Source organism: Pezoporus flaviventris, unplaced genomic scaffold (assembly GCF_033815535.1).
Source record: "Pezoporus flaviventris isolate CSIRO_AGI_PZ_B2104156 unplaced genomic scaffold, CSIRO_AGI_Pfla_v1 ptg000021l, whole genome shotgun sequence".
Taxonomy (NCBI): Eukaryota; Metazoa; Chordata; class Aves; order Psittaciformes; family Psittacidae; genus Pezoporus; species Pezoporus flaviventris.
This window is the reverse complement of record NW_026892569.1, coordinates 10,848,440-10,874,131: the sequence shown is the minus strand read 5'-3', so window position 1 is coordinate 10,874,131 and position 25,692 is coordinate 10,848,440. Positions and strand designations below refer to the sequence as shown.

Genomic DNA, 25,692 nt, shown 5'->3' with positions numbered 1-25,692 from the left:
CCCTATCTATTCTATAATTCTATGATCCTGTAAGGAAGACCCCAGAAACTCCAGGCTTGTAAGCCCGAGCTCAGTGCTGGGTAAAGTCATAGAGCAGATCATCCTTAGTAAGATTGTAAAGCACATGCGGGAAGACAGAGGTGGCTGGAGATGTGCAACCAGCATTGCTTGCTGCTTTTGACAGGCCTGCCCTGCTCATTGTGAATTAAATGACAGGGAAGTTGAACACCAACATTCGCAGACAGAAGCTCTTGGATTTGCCAGCAGAGAGCTGTTTCCTATAGCCTGGCACAAACAGGAACCGTTCATGCAGCTGTTGGTATGTAACGAGGCAGAATCATGGCTTATGAGAGGAGTAGTTCAGAGTTTGAAAGGATGGATGTGTTTAAAAGGTGTCTTGCAGGAGCTTTCAGTCTGTCTGTCAAGGGCTGCTCTTCATTTTGGTTTTTAGCCAGTAGGTCATGAAGGAAGGTTGGAGAGCAGCAAGGATGCTGGGGGTTTCTACATGGAGAGAAGGCTGGTAGGATTCCATGGAACGATTTCATCCATTCTTTTATTTTCTCTTGTGCTTTCCTTATTTATAAGCCTGAGGTTTGGATTGCTTTTCTACCAGCAAAGCTGGCAGGGAGGGAGAAAAAAAAGAGTGAGCAACTGTGGCAGAAAAGTGATTAAAAAGAATAATTAGCATTTGCCCCTGATAAATGAGCAAAGCCATTAATTAGGCTGATTTACTCCTGGGTTTTTTTTCCCTTCTCCCTTTCCTCTCTTCCCCCCCTCCCCTTTATCAAATGACAGCACCGTGACTGCCCCTTTGGTACGTTTTCATCAGCTTTTCACCAGTTGTCAGAGCTAACACCCTCCTTTCCTGGGGCCCAAGCAGCCTCTTGTAGCTAATGGATATGGAATGCAGCCAGAGCTGATAGCTGCTAGATCTCCACTGGCTTACAGGTGTTTCCATCATTACTGGCATATTATCTGCCACTGGGTCCCCTTCCTCCTCCTCCTCTTTTCTCTCTGTTTTCCCCCTTCTTTGCAGTGTTCTAGAAATAATTACAGTTCAGAAAAAAAGAAAACTGCTGGCAGATTTTTAAGGATTTTATTTAATGCAACACGATGTCCCGGTGATCAAATCAATTTCTGGTTCTGGCACGCTGACAAACAGCGATGCTGCCGCTGTCTCCTGTTTGAATGTAATTACCAGGATGAAAGGGAGAATTTTAATTAAGACAATTTCCCCCACACACACACCTTCTTCCCTCCCCTTTATTCAAATCATGTGCTGGGGGCTGGGGGGTTTTTAGTGGGTTTTATATATGCTTTTTTTAGTAAGAAATATTAGTAATCATCAGGCTATTGCATACGGTAACATGGGTATGTCCTCCCACTGCTCCCCCCCCGGGAGCTGGCTGGAGGCACGGGAAGATGATACGTGCGTGGTCTCCAATGGGGGCTTGGCACTTTAAGAGCAAATGCGAGCATAAAAGTCCTTGTTTCAAACCTAAATGGTGCAAAAGCAATCACTGGCGTATATATATGGTGCTTTTGGAGCCTTTTGTGATTAATTATGATACGCATTCCTGTAATGCCCAGAGGCCAAATTCTTCATGCAATTTAGGGCATTGGAAGCAAAGACGGGCCCAAATGACTGCCTAGGAGCCAACCACCACAGAAATGTTGCAAAATCTGATTTAACCTTCGTTCTTCAGATCCATTGCTTATTTAAGGAAGCATTTTAGTTGTGTGCTGGGAAAGGGGTAGGAGAAGGTGCTTCTGAGGTGGTAGGAGCAAGAAAATTGCTGGCGAAGGGGAAATGTGAAGTGAAATGGGAGAAGAACATGCTGGGGTTTGTTGGAAGGAGCTGGTGGGAACTGAGAAGATGTAAATGGCAGCTAATGTCATGAAGCTTGGGAAATAAGGGAATGAGGCTTCAGCTGGAACAAGCTTTACTTTTCAGGTTAAAGCAAATAGAAATGGATATTTCTTCTGAAGCTCTGGCCTGGGAGGTGCATTAGCAGTGGGTTTTGAAAGTAAAGACCATGAATTAGAGTTAGGGGTTTGTGGGGAATTGTTCTCGTTCTTTGTAGGGAGGGCAGGGGTACCTTCCCATAGAATAGAATCACAGAGAGATTTGGGTTGGAAGGGACCTTAAAGCTCCTCCAGCTCCAACCCCTGCCACGGGCAGGGATCCCTTCCACTAGAGCAGCTTGCTCCAAGCCCCTGTGTCCAACCTGGCCTTGAACACTGCCAGGGATGGGGCAGCCACAGCTTCTCTGGGCACCCTGTGCCAGCGCCTCAGCACCCTCACAGGGAAGAGCTTCTGCCTGATGTCTGATCTGAATCTTCCTGTCCTGCTGAGCCCGGCAGGATTTCTGTTTGTCCCTATCTGGTTTCACCCTGTACTTCCCATCACAAACCCCCTGTTAACAATCCAGTGTCTGGTGCAGGGTAATTCGAACTGCCTCTTCCCTGCGGGCAGGCAGCACACTGCCTCTGAAGTGCACTTTTTAACCTGCAGTCTTGGGACCAGGGCAGAGCCGTTACTCGGGACTGAAATCAAGTCTTCAAAGGGCTGGTGTTAGATGGGGCTACAGAAGAGGAAATTCATTTTCCAGCTGTGTTTTTGAAGCATGTCTCATATCAGCAGAAGGTTTAGACCAAATCTGGGTGCTTGATTTCCCAGCACTCCCAAGTTAATGCACAAGTGTCTTAGCTATGGAGCCTGTGGCAGGTTTCCAAACAGGACAGGTCCCCAGGCTCCCTGCACTGCACCCGGCCTTCCTGGGCATCACTTCAGGCATGACGTGAAGATTGCTGGACAAATAGGAAGACCTGCAGAGCAGGGTAGGTGCCTGCCAAAAACTGAAGGAAGCCAGCTCTGTTTGAGTCCCTTCACGTGTTCACTCTGTGCCTTTCCTATAGAGCAGCGGAGCTCAGGCATTTGGGCAGAGCTGTTTGGAACAGCTCAAACAAGGGAATTGGTAGAACCATAGAGTAGTTAGGGTTGGAAAGGACCTTAAGATCATCCAGTTCCAACCCCCCTGCCATGGGCAGGGACACCTCACACTAAATCACATCACCCGAGGCTCTGTCCAACCTGGCCTTGAACACCACCAGGGATGGAGCATTCACAACCTCCCTGGGCAACCCATTCCAGTGCCTCACCACCCTTACAGTAAAGAACTTCTTCCTTATATCCAATCGAAACTTCCCTTGTTTAAGTTTGAACCCGTTACCCCTTGTCCTGTCACTACAGTCCTTAGTGAAGAGTCCATCCCCAGCATCCTTATAGGCCCCCTTCACTTGAACCATGTCCTCCACAATGTGCTTACACCTGTGCTTTCCAGAGAGGAGGGGTTTATATCCTTGTGCTTTCGAAGGTCTTGGGCTCTGCTGGATCTGTCCAAAACATGACAGAACCCTTCACGGACTGGCGTCGACCACCACAATGACTGGTTGTGTTGGAAGAGGTGGTTTGTCATGGAGGCCAGCCCTGGAGTGTTTGGCAGTGCTGGGATGCGCCGGGTTAATGAGCAAGGATTAGTATGCAAGCCCCAACCACACACAGATAGATGCAGTAATGTAAATTATTTGTGTGCAACCCAGGTCCCTGCCTTGCTCAATCCCAGAATGAAATTACGCCCGAGGTTAATGCACTGCAAGGAATGTACTGGGAAATGTTTCCCATTTCAAACAAATAAAAATCAGTGCGTATTTTTTTAACGCTTGCTGACCAGCTCTTCACATCCTGTTAAGCTAAATATTTGCATGGGAGTAGTGCAAAGCTGAGCAAGGAGCCCTGGGCTTCGTTTGGGTGGCTGTATATTGCCATCAGCTGCTCTTTCCTCTTCTGTCTGTTTTTCTTAGCAGGGTCAGGAGGAGTTTCACAGTCCGAATGGTTCACTGCAATTCTCTACAGGATATCCTCATTTTACTTTAATGGGGAGGAAATTAATGAAACATACAGGCCCTGGGGCTTTAAATACTATACATTAATATTATCCCAACGTATTGTGGTATGTGCGCTCTCTCAGACTAAACTTTACATTGGACAGAGGAAGTTGTGATCAGATTCAGGTGCCTGTGAAATTTAAGTGGTCGGCAGGAGAGGGGGGAAAAAAAAATAAAGGAAAAGAGAAGCTTGAAGCAGTTTCCTTCCGTTTCAGCCCCTGCTCACTGTGAGAACAGGGATGTTCAAATGGGATCAGGTCAGTACAAACCAAACAAACTATCCCAGCTCTTAGGACGGGACTCTTTAGCTGTATTTGGGAGGTTCATTCTTTGGGTTTGTTAGTTACCCTCTTTGGAGAGTGAATTCTTCCCACTGGGGAGTAAACCAGTAGTGACCGAAGATGGTGGTGGTCTTTGCAGAAGATGGGCTGCAAAAGGATTTCACGTCTTCTCGGCTCCCTTTCCTCCAAAATGAAAACCACCACAAGTGCTTTCCAATGCCTGCAAGCAGACAAATGGGAGAATGTCAAAGCCATGAAAGAAAATGAAACTCTGTTTTCTTTTGATTGTGATAGGTAACAATGCGAAGAGAGAGCTGAGCATGCAGCCGTTACCCCTTGTGCAAACCGCCTTACAGGGCAATGATGTTCATGCAGCATCGTGTGCTTCAACAAAACCCAGGGCTGAAGGTGCCTTGCCCTGACAGAGGACCTGTAGGCTGTAAAGCCTCTCAGGGAGACCAAAAAAATCTTTGACCATGTATTGAGAACTGCCTAGACCCAGGGCGGGCAGCTGCCATCCCCATGTTACGTTCAGCTGCTTAAACACAGCCGCTCTCATGGTAGCTGTTCTTGTGGTGGGAAGGGGTCATTCCATGGGGCTGCACCAGGCCCGCTCCTCAGGAAGCTGCTGACAGTGAATTCTGCTTTTCCTTCTGGGATTTTTGTTTTGTTTTCTTTCCCCTTGCAGTGCAATTTCCTCATGTTACAGCAACTGGCACGGCCTTTGCATCAAAAGGAGCGGAGTCCTTCACAGTTCTGGTGGAAGAATGTGGAGGAGGGAACCTTGTTTGGAGGAATTGGCTGTATCAAGGAAAAATAAGACGTGAACAGGTCATCATGGCTGTGGGTCCCAGGGGATAAAAAAAGCTTTTTTTTCCTCTTAGAAATGAGCTAAAATACAGGAATTTTCTCTGGGCTGAAGAAGGAAGCAGCCCCCTCCCATTCCCAACTCCCCATCCCCAGCTCTGTCCATTTGATTTTAAATGTTGCTGAACCGCCTGCCTGGTGGAGAAAACCACAACTTGAATATTACCACATTTTGCAAACTGAAGGCTCTGCCTTGGGATACGGGGACAATTTATTAGTGGAAATATCTTTAATTAATTTGTGCACAAGTTCGTGTTTTCCTTTAATTCTTCTCCCCAGGCACTTGACCCGTAGTAATGAAATTCGAGAGCCCTTTTCAGAAAATGACTTTCTCAGCATTTTTGTTCCTTTTAAAGTTAAGTGTATCGCATAATGACCATGAAATGTTATCCTCTATTAGGAACACACTTTTCACTGAGAGTCTCCAAATAGACTTTATTACCAAGAACTCTGTGGTAAGCTGCCATCCGCTGCCTTGCAGTCAGACAGGCCTGGCTTTGAACTCCGCACGCAAGCATCTTCGAGGACAAGTGCTCTGCCCTGGCAGCTCCCTGGGAATATGCTCTCTGGAAGGAGGTGGGTCCTAGGTTTGGTTCCAGCCCCAAAGGGCAAGCTCAGGAGAAAACATGGCTTTGACTATGAGTGGCCAGAAGCCGGTTGATGGGCGCCTGTGACCAGCCATGCATGAGACTCCAGAAGGGACACCATGAACTGAGACTGTTTGGTGTTTGGGATCCTCCAGAAGGGACACCATGAACTGTGAGACTGTTTGGTGTTTGGGATCCTCATATGTGGCCCAATCCCTGAGCAGATCCAGGTGCCTCCAGATGCTGCAGTTGGAAACCTTTCTGCTGAGTCTGAGTGGGGATTATGGCCAGGATAGCTCCTGCTGGTCCAGTGTCATATTATGGTGGCAGTGTCTCAAAGGTTTCTTCTGTTCCAGGCTGCCCTTAGGGAAGGTTTTCAAGCTTAGAAAACCAGGCTGTGCCTCTAGAGTTGCTTTGGTACCTTAGATACACTTTGCCTCTTACTGCAAACAGTCCTGAAGGATGGAACGGTTTCCTTTTACACAAAGATGGATCAACAGTCCCCTGTGGTTTGGCATGTGGGAACTTCAGCACTGACACAACAGACACACTGGTGATTGAGGGCTTGTTTGGCGGTGGTGCTGCCAAAGAAGAGGTGGGCTGTTCAGGGTTTTTGCAATGGCGAAAGAAGCGGGGGGTGATGACTGTGCTTAGCAACAGGCGATGAATGGTTCAGATTTATAGCCCGTCTGAACTATGTTATCTCCCCACCTCACCTCCTGCCCCTTAACTGCCACTATCAAAGCCTGGCACCTTCTGATGCAACGTTTAGGGTGCTGACTCAGAATGGGCTCAGAGGAGGTGGTGTTGCTGTGGACGAGCTCATCCCGATGATTCTTAGAAAACCTCATCCAAGTCCTAATTGGGCTTTTACCCCCACCCTGAACAAATGCCAGGGAATTCACCATGCTGTACCATTACCCCATTGTCCTTGAATGGTCAGCCTTGGCTAGAGCTAGAGACCCCTGTACCCCTCCAACTCCAGGTCTGAATCCTTTTTTCAGGGCAGTAACACAGGGCACTCATCATTCCCTTCTGTCTCTGATGCTCAGCCCAAGCAGATTCAAACCCCAGGGCTCAGGGTCGGCTCCCTGGATCCAATTCACATCATGTCAAAGTGCTTTGTCTTATCGTAATGATATTATTAGTGTTCAGACCCCCCCAGCAGCAGCAGAAAGGGCTGTTTCACAAAGGGCCTGTCCCTATTGTTCTGAGGTCATCCATCTCCCTGTCCCGGTCCTGTTGTCACTCTAATTTGTTTAGACCGCACGATGGGCGCGTGAACAACTCGTTTTTGTTGTTGTTTTTGACGGGCAACCGCAGGAACGTTGGCTGCATGTGCTTTTTGTGTGGTTGCACTTTAACAGCTGTTCCCTTTGAAATAACCCCATTTCTGCTGCCGGCTTTGTTTCTTGCTTGCTCTTACCCAACTTTTCTGACCAGTAAAGCTTCTCCCTCCTCCCCACCCACCTGGCCCCATTCCCTGCCCTCCCCACCACCACCCTCGGAACCCTTTTGGTTATTTCAACCTCCGTGATTAAACTGGCCCCCAATTGTTATCAAGAAGATTCAGGAAGGAGGATGAAAAAAGGAAACATAATCTTATCTGAGAATAGAAAATATGATAAGGGCCCCCTATCTGGAGGCTGCAGTGTCCCTCGTGGTGGGGCTGCAGCAGTTCCTTTGAAAATAATCACCGACACCATCTCTGCTAAATCACCTTTCACACAGCTCAGGCCTTTGATACAAAGGCCCCTGGCAAAATTAGAGCAGGATTGTGGAGACCCTGGAGCAAACGCATTAAATGCTCAAGAGATCAGAATTAGGGGGCACCCAGCTATAATTGCATAGGAGGAACTTCTGCAGGGGGTGATGATGTGCCTCTGCGGATGTATGTGTGTGTGTGCATCTGTGTCTCTGGTTGCTACCAGAGGATGACTAAAAGTTATAAAGCGAGGCATGAGGTGCTAATTAAACAGCCTTTGTACCCTTTAATCATCTGCATAGGAGAGGAATTGGTGCTGGACGAAAGGCACTGTATGATGATTCTGAATGCTCAGCTCTTTCAGAAGGTCTTGGGTAAAGCATGAGCAGAGCAGTCCTCTGCTGAACGGATAAACAGCAAGAGCAAGCCAGGGTTTATTGCTTTTAGGTGTGGGGTTTGGTTAGTGGTGGTGGTTGTGTTTTTACTTGGCTGGTTGGTTTTTTTTTTTTCCCCTGCCCGCTTTGCTGTGAGAAGCCTCAGGGTTAAACTTCTCTTGTTTTATTCCAGCTGAAGTGAATTTCACAGTCGTGTACACCAATAGACCCTATTTGGCACACTGCAAAGCCCCTCAGTGTGTTGCTCCCAGGAATTTGGCAGGCTTCTGCCTGAATAGACCTGACCTGATGCAGTGCTAGTCCAGCAAGGGGAGGCTGCTGGGGCTGGGAAAGTGAAATATCCCACAGAGACAGAAAGGAGGTGCATTGGGTGAATGCGTAGGATCACAGGAAAAGCAAATACATGGGCCATAAGTACTGTTATTTCCAAAGGCACACAAAAATCTCCCCTGTATTCATTCTGACACAAGGATTTTGGGTGCTCAGTCTCTGGGCCATCAGCACAGGATGTGTTTCAGAGGGTGGTATAAAATAGCCCTTCTTAAGCAGCAAGGTTATTTTGAAGTAACTTAAAAATGGACATTCGCTGAATCCCAGCTCTCTTCTGCCAATCAGGCATTCCTAATTGGCTCCATACACTTGTGATGACCGTGGCTTCTGTCTTTTAGGAACTGATTCAGACAAAACCTCCAGCAGCCAAGCGAAGTCCACTTGTTTGTGAATATCAGGTGAGGAGGTTTTGCTCAGGGCGTAGGAAGTGCTGAAATTGTCACATCTTGCAAAATAGTTCACCTAAAGAATCCAAAATGTGGCAAAGCTCAAACTGTAACATGGTTCCTTTGCAACAGAATCATCTGGAATTAAATGCCTGTTTCTCCTAGAGGAGAAATTAGGTTTTTCTCCTATCTTTGCAGTGGGACACTGCAGCCCAAGGGAAGGTATCTCAAGGCATGATGTCGACTCCAGCACTGCATGACTATGCGAAGGTAAAAAGTTAATAACCAGATTTGAAGTGTTGGCCTGGAAGCAAATTGCAGTGGTGGGAAATTGGCATGAGAAGTGATAGGTAAGCTTAGAAATCCTTGTCTTTCTGCTGATTTAGCTTTTAGAGGCTGGCATTTGTGAATGCAGCCCATTGAATAGGAGCACTGTAGTGTATTGGTCTGTAACAGAGATGTGGGATCAAGTTGTGGATGACTGGCAGAACCTTCTGTCCGATTTTTCCCAGATACACAAAATATGCCCTTTAGGTCTCCTCCTATTCTTCCCCCTTGACAGCGAGAATTATGGATGAAGTTGCCAGCCCCAGCTTTAAATGTCCTGTTGCATGTTGTTTTGTAGGATATTCGTGCAAATGGAAAACGCTTTGGTTTGTGAAGTATTCAGGAGGCTAAGCAATGAATTTGAACATAAATCCATTTTACCTTTCATAGGTGGGCAGAATCCTTTCAGTCACTTCTAAAGCTGGCAGTCAGAAGGGAGTCCCCAAAGCTGGTATTGCTACTGAATTTGTAAGGTCAAACTGCAACCCCAGGGGAGGAGGAGAGAACCATTTAAAACCGAGGCCCTCAGTGCCATGGGTTAGTGGTGGCCTTGGCAGTGCTGCGGAGCGGTTGGACTGGATGAGCTTAAAGGTCTCTTTTCCAACCTGGTTGATTCTGTGATTTGTGTGGAAGGTTTAACGAAAAGAGAAAAACCCCCTAGGGAGAGCTGCTTTGCTGGGGATAGTAGTTTAAAAACCAACCAAACAACCTCCAAGACCCCAAACTAAGCCCTTTTTGCAAGAAACAGCTTGGGAGCAGTGCTCTCTTCTCCCTGACCCCACAATGGAAAAGGGGCTGGTTCAATGCAGAAGGGAGAGAGGGGAAAGAAAACAACCAACATCAACACGTGCACAGTCAGTGGGGTTTAAAATCCTCCTTCATTGTGGTTTCAGCAGCAGAGGAGACGTTGGTGACCATGGAGGGAGGAGAGCTTTCCCACAGTCCCTGACCCGGCATCCCTCCCGCGTGGGACCCATCCTGCTCCCCTTCACAGGCCCTTTGACAATTGCACCTTTCCACGAGGGGTTTCCAGGCGTTGCTCAGTCCGTAACCTTTGTGTGCTTCCTGCAGAACAAGCTCTTAAATTGTACTTTATCAAAAAGGCCCAGAAATTTGATAGGGGAGATGAGAAGATGGGCACGATCAGGGAGGATAATACTGAGGAACTGTCACTTCGCTGGCTCTAGCTTTGTTGGCCCTCCTGCTTTCTGAGATAAAGACACAGCAGCTGGCCTGATGCTGTATCAAAAGGCTGATTTGATTGCTTGATTATATATGAAATATAGATTTAAAGCTTAACTTATGTTCCCAAAAGCGAATCAGTCACAGGGGAAAACCTGACACATTTGTTATGATCTCTAAAGAGCTTTGCTGGGCTTGTTGATGCTCATAGTGGCTGGAGGGGCTTTAAAAAGCTGTTTGGATCCAGTTCACTGAAATCTTACCTGGTCAGAGTTTATTTATAAATTTATTAATAACAAGATAGGGTGGGAATAGTTTTCTCTCTGCTCTCCTTCTACCCCTGAGCTTCAGGAGCTGCCTCTAAGGGAGTCAAATCTTCTTTGATCTGTCAGAAAGGGAAAGAGGCAGAAAAAGTCCCAGAGGTCCCATCTGGAAAGGCTCTGATTTAGCCAAGTGCTTCAATTCGTCTGAAGACAACCTTCTTCAGCTCCTTGGGTAAATGTTTTGCTGGATCTGCTGCTTTAGGCTTTGTTCCTGGCAATCAGAGTATGTGAGACCTAAAGTAAAGCTGCTCTAATGTGACTGAATGTTATTGGTACCCACACGAGCTCTTGGAGAACAACTTGAGGCATCACTGTGGGTACTGTAGGAAGAGAAGCTGTGGCTGCCCCATCCCTGGCAGTGTTCAAGGCCAGGTTGGATGGGGCTTGGAGCAAGCTGCTCTAGTGGAAGGTGTCCCTGCCTGTGGCAGGGGTTGGAGCTGGAGGAGCTTTAAGGTCTCTTCCAACCCAAACCTGTCTGTGATGAAAGCACAGTTCAGGGGCTGTGGACCTTTGTCATATCCACTGCCCCTCACTGTGTGTTTGCCAGGCTCGCACCATCCTGCCTCTGGGGCTTGTCTTGTCACGGATGACACACACATGCTCACACAAAGAAAACCCTGGCAATCTCTTTCTGCAAAAGCCTCGCTGCTTCCAGGGGGAAGGAGTGCAAAGTAATTTGATGCCTTCATTATCTTCATAACATGAACCAATTTGTCAGCAAACTACTGTGCGGCTTGATTCCCGATTGCGGAGAAAACCAGGCTGGGAGAGAGGACGATTATTTGCACCTAGTTTGAGCATTGTTCTTTTTCAGAGGGGTATAAATACACTGTGTAGAGCTGGCTCATTAGAAACTTATCCGTTTGTATTTATGGTTTAATTAAATAACTGCAGGGGAAGACTTGGGTTTCTAATCACAAGAACAATAACGGGTTTGCCCTCCTTACGGCGGCTTGTCTGAGGAAGGCTTTGTAGGCACCAGTGCATTTAACCTGTCAGCTCCCAGCCCTTGATGGGGAGAAGAAAATAAAACCTTTAGGCTGCATTGTACAGATGGGGGGACCTGGTTACCGGTTATCCTGGTTACTGACTTCTTGTGAGAACACTTGGTTTTCTGCCTGAGAAGCAGGGCTGGGAGGGTGGTGTGAGTCATGGCAGCTCTTTGCCTCTAAAGAGAGAATCCCCTACAGAGCCTCGTAAGAGCCACTTTCACCTCCCTTCTTGGTTTATTACAAATTCCAGGCTTAGACCAGCTTTGCAGTTACCATGAGTCTTGTTTTGGGTTATATTTTTGTAGATATGGGAGAGGTTTGCTTGTCATGGCTTTGATTTTAACCTAGAGGGGAAGGATGCAATGGACTGGGTATGATTCCTCTGGATGAGCCCCTGCACAGTGTCCTGGGGGTGACCTTCTATGGGGCAGGGGCTGCCTGCTGTGCTAGGTGTAGGGCAGATGAGAGGTGGGTTGCAACCCACCAGCAAAGCTGCAGCCAAGGTGGCTAACCCTCTGCCCGTCTCTGAAGATGATCCCTAGTCTGGTGTTAATGTTCTGTTCTAGTGTTGTCTTCAGACATAGCAAACCCTGTAGGATTCTTACCACCCCATGTTTCCCATTATAACAATTCCACAAAAGGTTTGCTTTGAGTTTTTGATGGGGGAGAGTCTATGTCATGGCTCTGAGTGGAGGTGAGCATAAAGGTAGGCTTTCTGTGTCTGCCCACTCCTTCACCTCTTGCATTATCTCACCTCTGTGATCTTGAGCTGGACAGAGCACAGAAGGGTGGGTGAGATCTTCAGACATCCATCGCTAGGCAGTGCTTTCCCTTTAAGGCTGAATTTTCCCTCTAAAAAGTTGGGGGAAACCTAAAGAAGCTGCCTGTTGCTTGGAGAATAGAGAGGAGGAGCTCTTTGACATGGTATTTTGTTATTTCTAATTCCTATGGTAGTTGCTGTTTTTATTTCTTACTCTCTTCCATGTTTAATGTGGTCCCTTAAATTGTCTAAGCTCCTTTTTCTTCAACTCGGTTAAATCAGATTCCCCGTACCCTGAAATATAAAATACATGGAGGTTTTCTCTAAAGCATCGTTTATGCATATAATTCCCTCTCTGCATTCCTGTGCTGGAGTCAAGCGCTGCATATCTGATTGGGCTCTTAATGACTTTTGGGAATCATTTAAATATCTAGCTGACTAGCCCAGTTAATAATCAAAGCCGCAGCTCCTTGAAGCAGGAATGACTCATGGAGGAAGAAGAAAGCTTCTGGTGATTTTGCAGCCTCCTCCTGCCCATCACCGCAGTGCAGCTCCGAAGGGCACGGTGCTATCAGATGTTCCCAGGCAAGGTGCACCCGTTCTCTGCTGCTCTCCGCACACGTGCAGGTGGTGCAGGCTGCCAGCTCGGCTCCCGAACATCTGCTGCCTGCGCATCCCGCTGCCGGGAGCTCGCTGGAGCTTGGAGGCGAAGCGGATCAGGGGCAAATTCGGTGTTTGAATTGCAGATGTTTCAGGGGGGTGATGGGGTGGGGGGGTGACATAACCCTCACGTTTTGCACTGGGGATAGGACCGGTGCTGGTGGCGCTATCTGTGAATGGATCGGGAAACAGTGAACACTGGGATTTGCCTCTGGGATTGCTGATCTAATTCACTGCGTCCTTCCCCAAATGACTGCTACTCTACCTGTTGGAGCCAGTCCAGAGGAGGCTACAAACATGCTCCAAGGGCTGAAGCAGCTCTGCTCTGGAGCCAGGCTGAGAGAGCTGGGCTGGGTCAGGCTGGAGAAGGGAAGGCTCCTGAAGGGGAGACCTTAGAGCAGCTCCAGTGCCTAAAGGGGCTCCAGGAAACCTGGAGAGGGGCTTTGGACAAGGGCCTGTAGGGACAGGCCAAGGGGAATGGCTTTAACCTGCCGGAGGGGAGACTGAGATGAGCTCTTAGGCAGAAGCTCTTCCCTGTGAGGGTGCTGAGGCGCTGGCACAGGGTGCCCAGAGAAGCTGTGGCTGCCCCATCCCTGGGTTACTCTCACACGCTGCTCCTGCTGGCTGTACTGGAGGCAGACAAATCCCTTCTTTAGTGATGGGAAAACAGTAATTAGTATATGTTTCCTCTTCTCTTGCACCCCAGGGTCACTCTGCTGAGCACTAGCACAATGTTAGGACTACCTTTGGCATCTCTGTGTTCTCTTCTGTGTCCTGAACAGCAGTATTCACTGACACATGCTGCTTCTCTGATTTATGAATCAAGATATATTTCACCAGAGAGAATGAGTGCCCGGGGGAGGAGAGTAGGGCTTTGATCTGACTGTGCTTTTGAAATGTGACTGGAAAATCAGAATTAGATGGTAATCTCTTTGGGGCAGGGACATCTTTGTTTGCCCTGTACAGTGCCTACCGTGCTTTGGGTGCCATGTTATCGACAGCAGAGGTTGAGTAATGAGTGATGCTCCCAAACTATCTGTTGACCCAGCCATTGAGCAGCTGTTCTCATCCTATAATTAATAGTGTGCTTTGATTTCTTTTCCCTGCTTCTCATCTCTGTAGTAACTGGACTTTGCTGGGCTCTTGGATCGTAGGTGGGATGGATCTGCTGCCCAGCCTTTGACTGGGGTTTTATGCTGTGGCCAGCTCTGCATGTGCTATGTGAGCTCATCCATCCTGGTGGGACACTGGCACAGGCTGCCCAGAGAAGCTTGGTTGTTAATTCCCTGCCCTGTATCAAAGGTTTTCAGTGGGGACAGCGCAGCAGGTGATGCTCTGTCTGCATCCCTCCATAACTGCTCTTTCCTCAGCTCCCAAAGCAGCACTGTGCATAATGGTTTCACCAAGCCTTTGTTGTCACTGGTACTAAAAAATCCTGGTTTAATTTATAACCATTTCATTTGAGGGGGAAACTTGCCTTGTCATTACAGAGAAAGAGGAAGGAAAGGATGCTCGAGGTGTGATAGTTGTGATTCCTCAATAAGTAATGGGGTTTGATGTTAAGGGCTTCTATTTCCTATACTGTGTATGTGGCTTTTCTTTGTAAGGTGAAGATGTGCTTTCTGTGTTCTGTACCTGGTGGCTCAGACTTGAGACAGTGACTTCCATAGTCTCAACAGTTGCGTTGTATGGCTTTGGGATCCAGGGCTGCCCCTCTCCAGGACACCCTGTTGCAGCGGAGAGGCTCTTCACCTTGAAGAGAGAGAAGAGGATGGGCTTTCAGATTGTTTGAACTGAACTGGCTGTGAAATGCAGTCCTTGTGGAAACTCCTTAAAGAGGTTTGTTTCCCTATCTGTCGTGGTGAGATGCAGGAGCACTTTTGAGCGATTCTGCTTTCCTAAGAGTAAATTGGGGTTGAGAGAGAGGCAGAAAAGATGCCTTTTTTGAGACCCATCAAGCTATGAGTTAAAGCTGAGGTACACTTGGGTGATGTCTCCAGCTCAGTTGCCTCTAGGTGCTTTGCTCTGAAATAGGACATGATGTGTCTCATTTCAGGTGGGCTACTGAGCTGCGTCCTGCAATACTCCCCTAATTGTCTTGATTCTCCAGCTGCAAAGATCCATTAGCACAGACAGAAGTTTCTTGCCTTCCCAGCCAGGGAGAAAAAGGCAAAGGAGGTATGGAAGGGAGGGGGGAGAGCTCAGAAGGAGACTTTGCTGGCAGATGACTGCAGTGAATCTCACAGCCCCATTTAGCACATCCATCTTTCCAGAGTAGCTGATGGCACATGTGAAATGCAGCAAGTCCTGGGGCTATTGTGTAACTTGGGGGATGCCTGCAGCCGCTGCTCATAATTAATCATTTAAGCACCAGTAAAATCAAGTGACTTTCCTGACGGTACCCAAACTGCTGACCTCAATGCATTTCAAAAGTTCGCTGGATGCTGAACCTCGGATGACCCATGGATGGATCTGGAATAATAATTTTCATAATCCTCAAGTCATTATCTTAAGAGGGAATGTATTGTTCTCCTAATTAAGTCCATCCACACACTGTGCAGCTTCCCATGCAAATGCACTGTGCATAAACTAATTAAAAGAAATATACAGCCACAAGGACTTAAACTGCCTTTCATGCAATCTCTTTAAATTAGAAGGAGTCTCCCTCCTCCCCCCCTCACACACACACTCTAACAAGGGATTCGGCACCATATTCAGCAGGGAAAACCACCGAGCATTTTGGATCAGAATCTGGAATTCCCCAAAATTTATTAGAAAGCTTTTGTTTTATGACATTTTTGCGAGGGCCCTGGATGTGTAGAAGACCCAAATTAAGTGAGAGTTATGATCATTTAATAGGAGACAGTCCCTGCCCTAAAGAGCTCACAGCCTAAACAGACAAGACAGCCAAGAGCTGGAAGAGCCTTTTTAGCAGTTAAACAGCTCAGGCATTGAGGAGTTGAATGACTTTTTCAAGGTCATGCATACAGAGCTGGGAACTGGAGGCAGACCTGGACCAGCAGTGGATGTACCCGAGTCTCCTGCCTTTAGCAATACACCTAAAAGATGTGATCTGTAGAAACTTCTTTAATGCAACAACACTGAAGGGCAATTTCCCAGTGGAACTGAAGGGTGTTTGGTTAACTGGGGGCTGGCTGTTGGACTGCTTGGCTGTATTCAGTAGTTATTTCCTGTTCTCAGTGTGGTGGAGGCTGTGCCACTGGAAAGCAATGGGCTGGAAGCCTCTATTTGTGTTTGGTTGTGGCAAGGATGTGAATGAAGCAAGTTGAAGCTTCATTCATTTATTGTCAGGGTCAGCCTTCCTGCTGTAATTTCCCTCGAGAATACTGCTGACATTGCCTTGGGCTTCTGCTTTGCAGAAGAGGAGTGGAATGTGTCTTGGATGTGTCCTTCTTGCTGGTTTCACTCCTCATGTAGGATGACTGGTGTCTGCAGGTATGCCAGAGCACTGTGGTGTTACTGCTTGTTCTCCTCCTGTAGGAAATCAACAGCAACTTCAGTATTGTGTCTAAATATAGATAATATATGTTCAAACATATCATCCTAGTCTCCACGATGATAGCAGGGATAGGTGTCGGTACATCTTAACGTGCTAGATTGGGGGTAGCCTAAACCAGTGGGTGTGCCAGCAAAAGGTAACTTGGGTTTTTGCCTTGCTCAAACTTTCTCCCACAAATACCTTGCTTGGCTGCTGCGGTTATGAGATACTCCAGACAAAGCCCGGCGCGTGTGAGATGGGGCAACAACTTTGTAAACTGAATCTGAGTTTAATGATGGAGCATCTCGGTGTTTTCACCGGTCTGAGTGGTCTTCAGAACGTTGGTGGTACAGAGATTGGCATTTGCAAATCTCGCATGATGGTGAACCTGCTGTGCACAAAGACCATGAATGACAGGTCACAGGTCACATAGCAAAGGAGCAGTTTGTGAGCAGTCTGATCTGAGCAAAGTACCCACACAAAGAAGATGGTATTTCGCCGAGGTGAACTGAGTCAATGCAGCCATGCCCACCGACAAGGGAGGACACGGCAGCAACCATGCAGCTTTGATCCACAGGTTGGAATAGTGTCAGCTAGATGCTAGATGAAGATGGGCTGTGTAGCTCACAGCCCTGCAGAAGCCTTTAAGTTCTGCCAAACAGACAGTAGTTGGTGCCTGCATCGTCTGAACGAGTGACATCTGCAATTATTGAGGCAATAGAGGAGCAAGTTGCAGAAACAGCACATTAGTGTGTGAATGCCATCCACAGGGGGACTAGTCCAGGGAGAAGTGGCAACCAAGCCATCAACAGCCTGGCCATGGCTGGATAGGAATTTGCACACGAGTTTTGGGAAAACAGAGGATTTCCTCGCTGTTGTTTGTAGTGGGTGTTTATAGGTGCAAAGTGGAAGAGGAAATTTCCTCAGCCTGGTCTTGATTACTGTCTCATTTTGCATGTGGCAGGTTTCCTGGCAGCATCCCTACCAATGCAGCAGTCATTGGAAAAGGAGGGTGGCAAAGAGCTGGGATCCACCCGGAGGCCCCTGCAGCATGGGTTCAGAACCGGAGCGAACAGGCAGTTCTCTTATCTGATGTAGCCTGGAGAGCAGACAGATAGGACTGCAGCAATCAGTATGATGGGAATGTGGTGGGTGGACTCTACCAAGAGAAAAGAAACCCTCCCCTCTATGGATGAGCCTTCATCTCTGTTTCCCCTCTCCAGTCCTCATTCCGGTAAGAGGGAGGATCTTTTCCCCATCTAGCAATGAGATGAAAGAGTGCCCCCCATTTGACACTTCATGAGTTGGCTGAACCTACAAAATGATCTTCATAAAATCCTGATTCCAAAGCATCAAAGCCTTTTCCTGACTGGTAAAAACCCTAAAAATTCCTGGAAGAACTGCCAAAGGGCAATGGGGCTGATTCTGTCAACTGCCTTTGGTTAGAGCTGGGTTTGGTTATTTATGGGGGCTGGGGGAGGCAAGAACTTTCCAGATGGGCGGCTGAACCAAATATAACAATGATAAAAATCAATGCAGTTATGTGAAGGGAAAAGAATGCCTGTGCTGAAGGGCTGCTTGAGGCACACGCTTCTCTGTGTGAGACATCCCTCAGCACCGTGCTACTTGTGGCATCCCACCCTGTGCTGCTCCATCCCTGTGTGCTGCACAGGCACCTCCTCCGTGCCTGCTGAAAGGCAGCCTTTGCTGGGAGGATGCTGGCTGGATTTAGTGGTGCAAAATCATCTGGGTTCTCAAGTCATCCTGAAGTATTAATTCTGATTGCTGAGAGCCCTGTTGGTGTGTGTGGCATTGCACAGAGCGAAAACTCTGTCCCTTCTCCAAAGGCATCGCAGTCTAGGCATACATGGCAGGAGAAAGCATAAGAAAGGCAAAGCATATGGGATTGGGACTGATTGTTAGACCTTTGTATGCATCCAAGAATAGAGGAGGATTCAGTAATTCCTTCAAGAAGGAAGCTTGCTTGCCATCTACTTAGTGAAGAAGCATGCTGAGTGGTGCAAGTGGGAAGATGGCTGGGAGTCAGGACTGTGTGGGAGACATGAAATATCTGCTGAGAAAGGAAATCTGCTGGAGAGGGTTGGAGTTGGTGACTGCAAACTGCCTTTTGGCTGAGAGTGCCATTGGGTTTCCTATGTTAGTGAAGTTTGGGATGCCTGCATGGGCTGTTAATTATCCAGTCCATTATCAGCACTTTCTTTGTGTGATCTTTGTTTTTGGAGGTGTCCCCTGGTGGAAACCCCTCAGTACTGTCATGGAAAGGATATGTAAGAAATTGTCCCTTGGGCAATGCTTTCTTTCTACTGGGTCCTTTTCTACTTCTTTCACTCCGGTATTTGTACTCTCAGCCTCACCTGCTGACCAATACGCATTTATACTGTTGAAAGGGTGGTGAGGCTTAGCCTGCTGAGGTTGCTGTCCATCACTGCAGTGAATTCCAGCTCTCTAGGTAAGTCTAATGAAATTGGGGGAATTAGTCTGTCTTATCCAACCAGCAGAGCCCTATTCAGTTGGGTTTCTTTGTTTAGGTGGTGTTCTGCATCAGTCTGTGGTCCCATCAGTTGCCCTTCACCAGCCGGCTGTCTTGTGGGAGCCCAGCCCTGGCCACAGCCATCAGTCAAGGAAGGTGCTGGCTCCTCTCCCTGCTCCTCAACCAGGGTTGGACCCTCCCTGCAGCAAGAGATGGCTGGGATGAGGTGAGTGGTTTGTTTGCTCATGAGATGGCAGGACCCTTGTTCCTTGTTAAAGGCACCTGAGATAAGAGATGTCATTGATGTTTCAAGGTGTTCTTATCACAGGCTTTAGTCTGAAATGACACCGTTCATCCACGCTTTCTCTCCAGCTTATTGATGAAGAGAATTTTTTCCTGTTGTCTCCAGCCTCTGGAAAGCCCTTAGACAAAAGAATTTTTCAGACACATCATTTCCTTCTGTGAATCAAACTCTACCCCCTTAATGTTCAGCAAATAATTTGTTCCAAAGGGACCACGTTGTAGGTGATCGTAATTACATTTGGTTTTTAATAATCATAAACACTCCTGTTTTCTGAGGACCAGCAAAACTGATTTCCAAATCATTTAGTTTGAATGGCATGTTTTGTGTTTGTGTCGCATCTTCTCCCCCGTCCGCACTTCTAAAGGAAAACAAACAATGTATTAAAAAAGAAAAGAAAAGCAAGTGTGGGGAGGAAAAAAAACCTTGGAGAACTTTAAAAGACTCTGAACCTGAAAAGGGAGGGTGGGATCAGCTAATTTGTCCCTCTTTTGTATGGTTTATTAAGCCTTTTGTTCTGGAACGCATGGGTTCAGTGGGAAAGCGGTTTTTGATATATAATGTATTTACTTTTGCTAATTAATTAAAGCAGTATTCATATGAAAATGCCGACTGATAATGGCTTTCACAGCAACAACTGTGTTTTTTAAAGTAGCAACTTTTAATTACAAATTGACTGGCAGAAATATATAAACCCAAATATTGTTCCACTGATTTCCTTTTAACTGTGTTACTCTTGCTTGATTTATCGGATTAGGGCTTTTCACACATAGTGCGTACAAGATATTGTTTTTAATGAGAAATTAAAAGATTACCAACAATACCCATAAACCATTAAAAACACGAACTCCAGATGAATGGTAATTAGACAGAATGATTTGAGGCTGATAAATTGAAAGCAATTAATGTGTTTGTTTGGGATTCTGAAGATAGCTCTGAGTGTTCCAGCAGGCACTGAAGGGTTCAGATTTGGTGCTGAAATGCATGTGGGGATACTTGCACTGCTTCAAATGTCCAGGGCACCAGTGGAGAAGATGCTGACAGGGTTCCGCTGGGCTTTGGGAAGGGGGAGAGGTGAGGAGTGATGTGAAGGGGTTTTATGGGGAGGGCTAAAGGGGTACATCAGACCAGGCTTCCTTGGGTCAAATCTTTCCTATGTTTCACTGCTACCTGTGACATAACGTAAGGGAAGACTTGAGGAGGTAATAGGGGAGAAAGTGCTGAGGAGAAGTAAAGGTTTCTCATCTGTAGTTTATCAGGTTTGTATCTTCTGCTCAGTTTGAGCAGCACCGCGTCAGTGAGCCTGTGTGAAATGTTCTTTTCTGGGAGATGAGGAGGTTGCATTTGTTAGTGGTGCCCTGTAAGCCCATCAAGAGTGTCCGGTTTCTATTCTTTCTCTTATCCTTGGCAAAGCGAATGTTTTGGGATTCTATTTCAGCAAAAGGAAGTATTCTCGGGTGGTGATGCCTTTTGATATTGTTCCTTGTGCTTGGGTCTAGAACAGAGCTCGCCATGATTTCCCATCTCAGGAGAGTTTCCTAGGACAAGGAAAATAGCCAAAATCAAGTAATTCCCTAACTCAGGGTAGTGATGTCTCGTCTCAAAAATCCTAAACCAAATAGCCCTCCCCACCCCAAACCCTAAAGCCTCAGGTGACTTGTGATGGAACAACTGAAACATCCCTTTTCAATTGTTACTGGTTTTAATTTCAACTCCTGTCCAAGTATAAATTAAACAAAATATGGCAATGAGGAGTCGTGACAAAGGAAAACCTGAAACCTTTTCCCCGTTTCCCCCCACGTCAGGAATATCCATCAGAATCAGCCCTTTCTCACCCAGTTTTTCTTGTGATAATTTGGCATTTCTGATGGGGGGGGTTGGGGTATTTTTAATGAAGAAAAAAATCTTGACATGGAATTCTGCACGTGGAGCTCCCTTCTCCTCCATTGGTTTCTCTCTCTATTCCAATCCCTCCTTTAGATGTGTTCCTTCCATGAGTCTTTTCAATTCTTATCCACTGTAGAAAGAAATGCATTATTTAACAAGGCAAGAGAACAGTGTGTGCCCTTCACGTTTAACCATCAGCTGCTGGCATCTTTGAGGAACCAGGTTTTCAAAGGAGCTCAAGTTCTTAAAAGCACTTAACAGAGTGGATGCTGGTGGTGCCCAGTTCTACTGAAACCCTGGTCCTCATGTTCCTAGTAGGAACAGTTGGACTGAACCAGATATTTTTTTCAGGCTTTCCCTTGAAAACTGATGTTCTCTATGGAAACTCTGTGGCTTGTCAGACTTGGGTCCCAATTCTTTCACTCGACTGTCTTTCAAGCATGCTTATCTTGTCCTGTGGGTGCTCTGAAGCTTACATTTACAGGAGCCCTGTTTTCTGTCCCTGTGGCTCCATCCCTGCACAGCACACTGTGACCCTCACGGGGTGATCTGTTAGAGCTCTCCCTCATCCTACTCCTCCAGCCATGGTTGGTTGCAGGGAAAGTCTGTGTTAGCAAAGTGTATCTTGCTTCTAGAGATGACCTGGACAAGGTGCCACTTCACCAAGGGGAACACCTGCTGATTGTTGCCCCCACTGTGAAGTAACGACTTGGGCATCTCATAAAGTGTTTTTCACTCCTTGTGCACCCGTTCAGCCATCACATTAACAAAAAAAAGGTTCTTGGAGGAGCCACCAGGGACCTATTGCAAAAGTTGGATGCCAGTAAAATCCAGTTGTGTGTAGAAAAGGGAAAAGCCCAATAAGGAAACAGTAATAGAAGAGCTCTATTAAAAAGGCATATGGGTACAATGCTGCTGGCCCAGTTAATGAACCTGTTCTATTCAGTAGTGCAATAAAATCCAAAGTAATTGCAAATGAAACTTAATGCCTTGTAAAGAGTTCAGCTCCATCCTTCCATAGCCACAGGTCCTGGCAACAGAGGCTGGTCCAGCAGGAGGGGGGGTGCTGAGGAACCTCTCATTGATTCTGCTCAGTGGTTTAAGGCTGTTGGAAATGTCCTGGCCCCTTTAGCGAGCCCAGCCTCTTGCAGGAGGATGTGGACCAGGGCAGCACATGGGGAATTAGACCTCGACCCTGTGCCTGTGGGATCCTGCACATTCTGGTCTTCCCTGAAGGAGTTGCTTCAGACTGATCAGACCTGGAAGCTGATGAGGTGATGGTTGCTCTTTTCCTGTGTTCTCAAATCCCTGTGTTTCACCATCATTCTGACTAGTGGTGGGCTCAAAAACCCTGCAAGAGCAAGGCAGAGGAGTCCTCCTAACCTTGCTTGTGTGTGTATTCCTGCTGGGCTTTGGTCCTGACTTTTTACAGTATGTGATTCCTGCCTGCTCCAAGCAACCTCCATTTGTCTGGGGAAAATAGGCTGATGATTTTGCTCCCTATTGCAGATTTTGGATAACAGTTTCCTCAAGTCGCAGAGCTCTCTCTGATTGTCTTTACTCAGCTCTCAAGTCAAACATCCTTTATGCGAATAAGAAGTATGTAGGAGGGAGGATTTGCAGCACCAGCATTTTCGGGTGAGGATAGTGATATTTTTTGGTTGTTTAGTGCCAGTCTTTGGGAATGAAATAGCTGCTGAAGAATCTGAGCTTCATTTCAAAGGCATGTTTCTAGTCTTCATGTCTGTGTGGACTCCACCCCCCGTGTAATTTGAAAGTGTGACTTGGTTATGCCTGAAAGGCTCCGGATCCAGAAGGCAGAGGAAAAATAACCCAAAGCTGATTGTTATTAAAAACAAAGAGCACCACCCCCTCCCAAGCTGCTGGTATTTGAATTCCTGGGTTTGCATTGCTGGTTTAGGGCCAAGGGAACAGGAGGCAGGTAGGAGCCTGACTCACGTTGAGTCGGAAGCAAGAACCTGGCAGTTTGCTTGCAAATGGCCCGAGCCTGGTGATCCTGGTGAACAAGCACCCACAAAAAAGGGGTGAGCAAGGACAGGGTGAGTGCCAGGGAAGGGAATGCCAGCCCATAGAGAGAGTCCTTCCTGCTACCACCCACCCACCAACCTCATTTTTCAGGAGGTAAGTATCAGTCCTGCAAAGGGTGATATCCCCTCCTGCTCCTCCTTTACTAATCAGGTTTTCAGATAATTTGCAATGCTTCGTTTCCCCATGTGAATTGACTATAGGTGGTAGATAAAGCTGCAAATGGCCCTTTTTAAGTTCAAATGATGGTTCAAGCCGTACATTCCTCAGTTAAAAATGTGCAGCGTCCTCCTTTCCTGGCATGTGCTGGCAGAAGTCATGGGGTGTACTCTGAGAAATAGCCCCCGCTTGCTTTATTGTTGTTCTTTCCTTCCTCTGATGGCGTGAGTCAGGGGCACTGTCAGCCTTTGAGCTCACAGCATCTCCCTTTCGGCAGCCAGCCTGCCTGCCCGGGACATTGTTTGAGCTGTGCCATGCTGTAGGGTTCATCTTGATGCTCTGAGGTGGACAATAAAGGGGCAAATTTCTGAAATCCTAGTGGGATTTCTAGGGGAACTTCCTTCCCCCTTTCTCCCCTTGAGAGGAAGCAGCCTCCTGCACACTCACCAGCCCACTGCTCTTCTGACAGGGTTAGGGCTGGCGCCCTTTATGAGCTTCCTGCATATCCATAGGTTGGACTTGGCTTCTCTCAAGGTTCTTGTTGAAATTGGTCCAACGCTTTATCCTCGCATCCGCTGCGCACATGAATTCCTTAGTGTCATAAGTTGGTTAAGATCCATGCGAGCCGTGGCACCTCTCTGTCTTTGCCCCTTTCCCCACCCCTGTGAAAAATGTGTGGTGGTGTAAATAGAGGCAAAGGCAAATATATACAAGGTGGGGAGCCTTAGTGATGTGGAACTGAGAGATGAGGGCAGCAGAAACATAGCCTGTGGAAGCCTAGTATGGTTTTTGATACTGAAATGCAAGACTGGCCCTTAAAGCTGGATGTGAAGTCTGCTGAAGTCAATGGAGAGATCTGTCTTCGTTTCAGTGAACTCTGGATCAGTCCCATGAAAAGCAGCAAGGAATATGGTCCTAATAGAAGGTTTTGGCAAAGGGATAGGGTTTAGCTTGGTTGTGGCCACCCCATCCCTGGCAGTGTTCAAGGCCAGCTTGGATGGGGCTTGGAGCAAGCTGCTCTGGTGGAAGGTGTCCCTGCCTGTGGCAGGGGTTGGAACTGGATGAGCTTTAAGGTCTCTTCCAACCCAAACCATTCTAAGATCTATGCAGGAGCCTGAGTAAGACCACAGGTCAGCACCTGGAAGTGCTCATTAGGAAAGGGACAGATCCTGTACTCGGGGGCTATTACACCAGAGGCCAGTGGATGCTGTGTGCTTTGGATACTGGGTTAAATGTCAGCACCATCTATTTTCAAATCGGGTTCCGGCTGTAGGTGTTGCATGCTGGAAAGTCTGTTTCTGAGCAGAGTTTCAAAGGCTGCTTCCACTTCTTTTTCCAAACTGTATTTTGTGTGGTGTTGCGTTCCTCCAGCTGTCAGGGCTGCAGGCACACATAGGCGAGGACCTTGGGAGGACCACTGCTGGGAGATTTAAGAAAGAAGAAAAGATCTGGCTCTTTAGATCAGGGCTATGAGCATTTGAGATCATTCTCGAAAGGGCAAGGCCAGCCATTTCCCAGCTAGGTCTTGATTTGAACTCTGGAAGCCCAGAAAAGCTGGGGGATGTGATCCCACGACTGGGGTTGTCTAAACATGGAAATCACTTGGAGCTCAAGTCAGCAAAAATGTCTGTAAAGGCAGTGAATAAATGCAGTGGTCACGGGGAGTTAATCTTCCCACCCAGGAGCTCTGGTGTTCTCAGCGCACAACCATTATCATCCACAATACTACCTGTCCCATTGCAGCCTGGATTTGGTCTCCTTGCCTGTGGATTAGACATAAGGAATATAAACCAAAATACAGACAAAAAACCCTTGTGTTTCCTTTGCAAAAGCAGGCTGTGCACATAGCTAATTCTTTTCATGTTAATCTACACTTACAACCCGATAACAAGCTAGAGCTTTCTTCTAACCAGGCTTGATTAAATTTGGAAGATTTCTTCCCAACAGGAGAACCCTTTCCGCTTTCACGCAGTAAACATGATTTTGTGCTTTCTCTTTTTCCCTTTTTTATTTTTATTCCAGGAATTTTTTATTTTTTTTTCCTTCCCCTTATTATTATTATTATGAATAAACTAGTTTTAAATCAATTTCAACAGCTGGAATTAATTTTCCTGTTACTGACTCTTCACTTGGGCCTGTCACAGAGCGGGAGGCTTTCTATTAGCATAAACATAACTGAAAGCTCTGGAATTTGCATTAATGTACTTTTAACAAGTTGACAGTCTTTTGGCACAAGCTCCTGAGATCTGAGAAGCGGGGGGGGAAAGCCTGCATTATACCTTACCCTGGCCGGATTGTAAGAAGCTGTCAGGTAAAACCTCAGGTTTCTTTTCCTACTAGAAAAATATGGGACAAAATATCCACTCCTAAGCAGGTGCATGGATCCGACAACTTGCCACGGTCCTTACTGCTGGCCTCTGAATGAAAGAGCGTGCTCATGAGAAAGCAAGCTGTTTAATTGTTATTTAGTGATGTGGGAGGTGCTGAGGTGCAAAATCCTTCACAAAGTTGTTTAAGGGTCTTCAGGAAATGTGTATTTCAGTGTCGGGGCCATGGTCCCCTTGAA

General features: G+C 47.0%; 1 long non-coding RNA gene across 2 annotated transcripts in view; it reads left to right on the top strand.

Moving 5' to 3' along the window:
* The first annotated feature begins 14,656 nt into the window (after positions 1 to 14,656).
* LOC133270624 (uncharacterized) overlaps positions 14,657 to 25,692 on the top strand; it is a 35,775-nt gene continuing 24,739 nt past the window's right edge. For both annotated transcript variants that reach the window (XR_009743858.1, XR_009743857.1), the window contains exon 1: positions 14,657 to 18,959. This is a non-coding gene — a long non-coding RNA (uncharacterized LOC133270624). The remainder of the gene's footprint in view (positions 18,960 to 25,692) is intronic.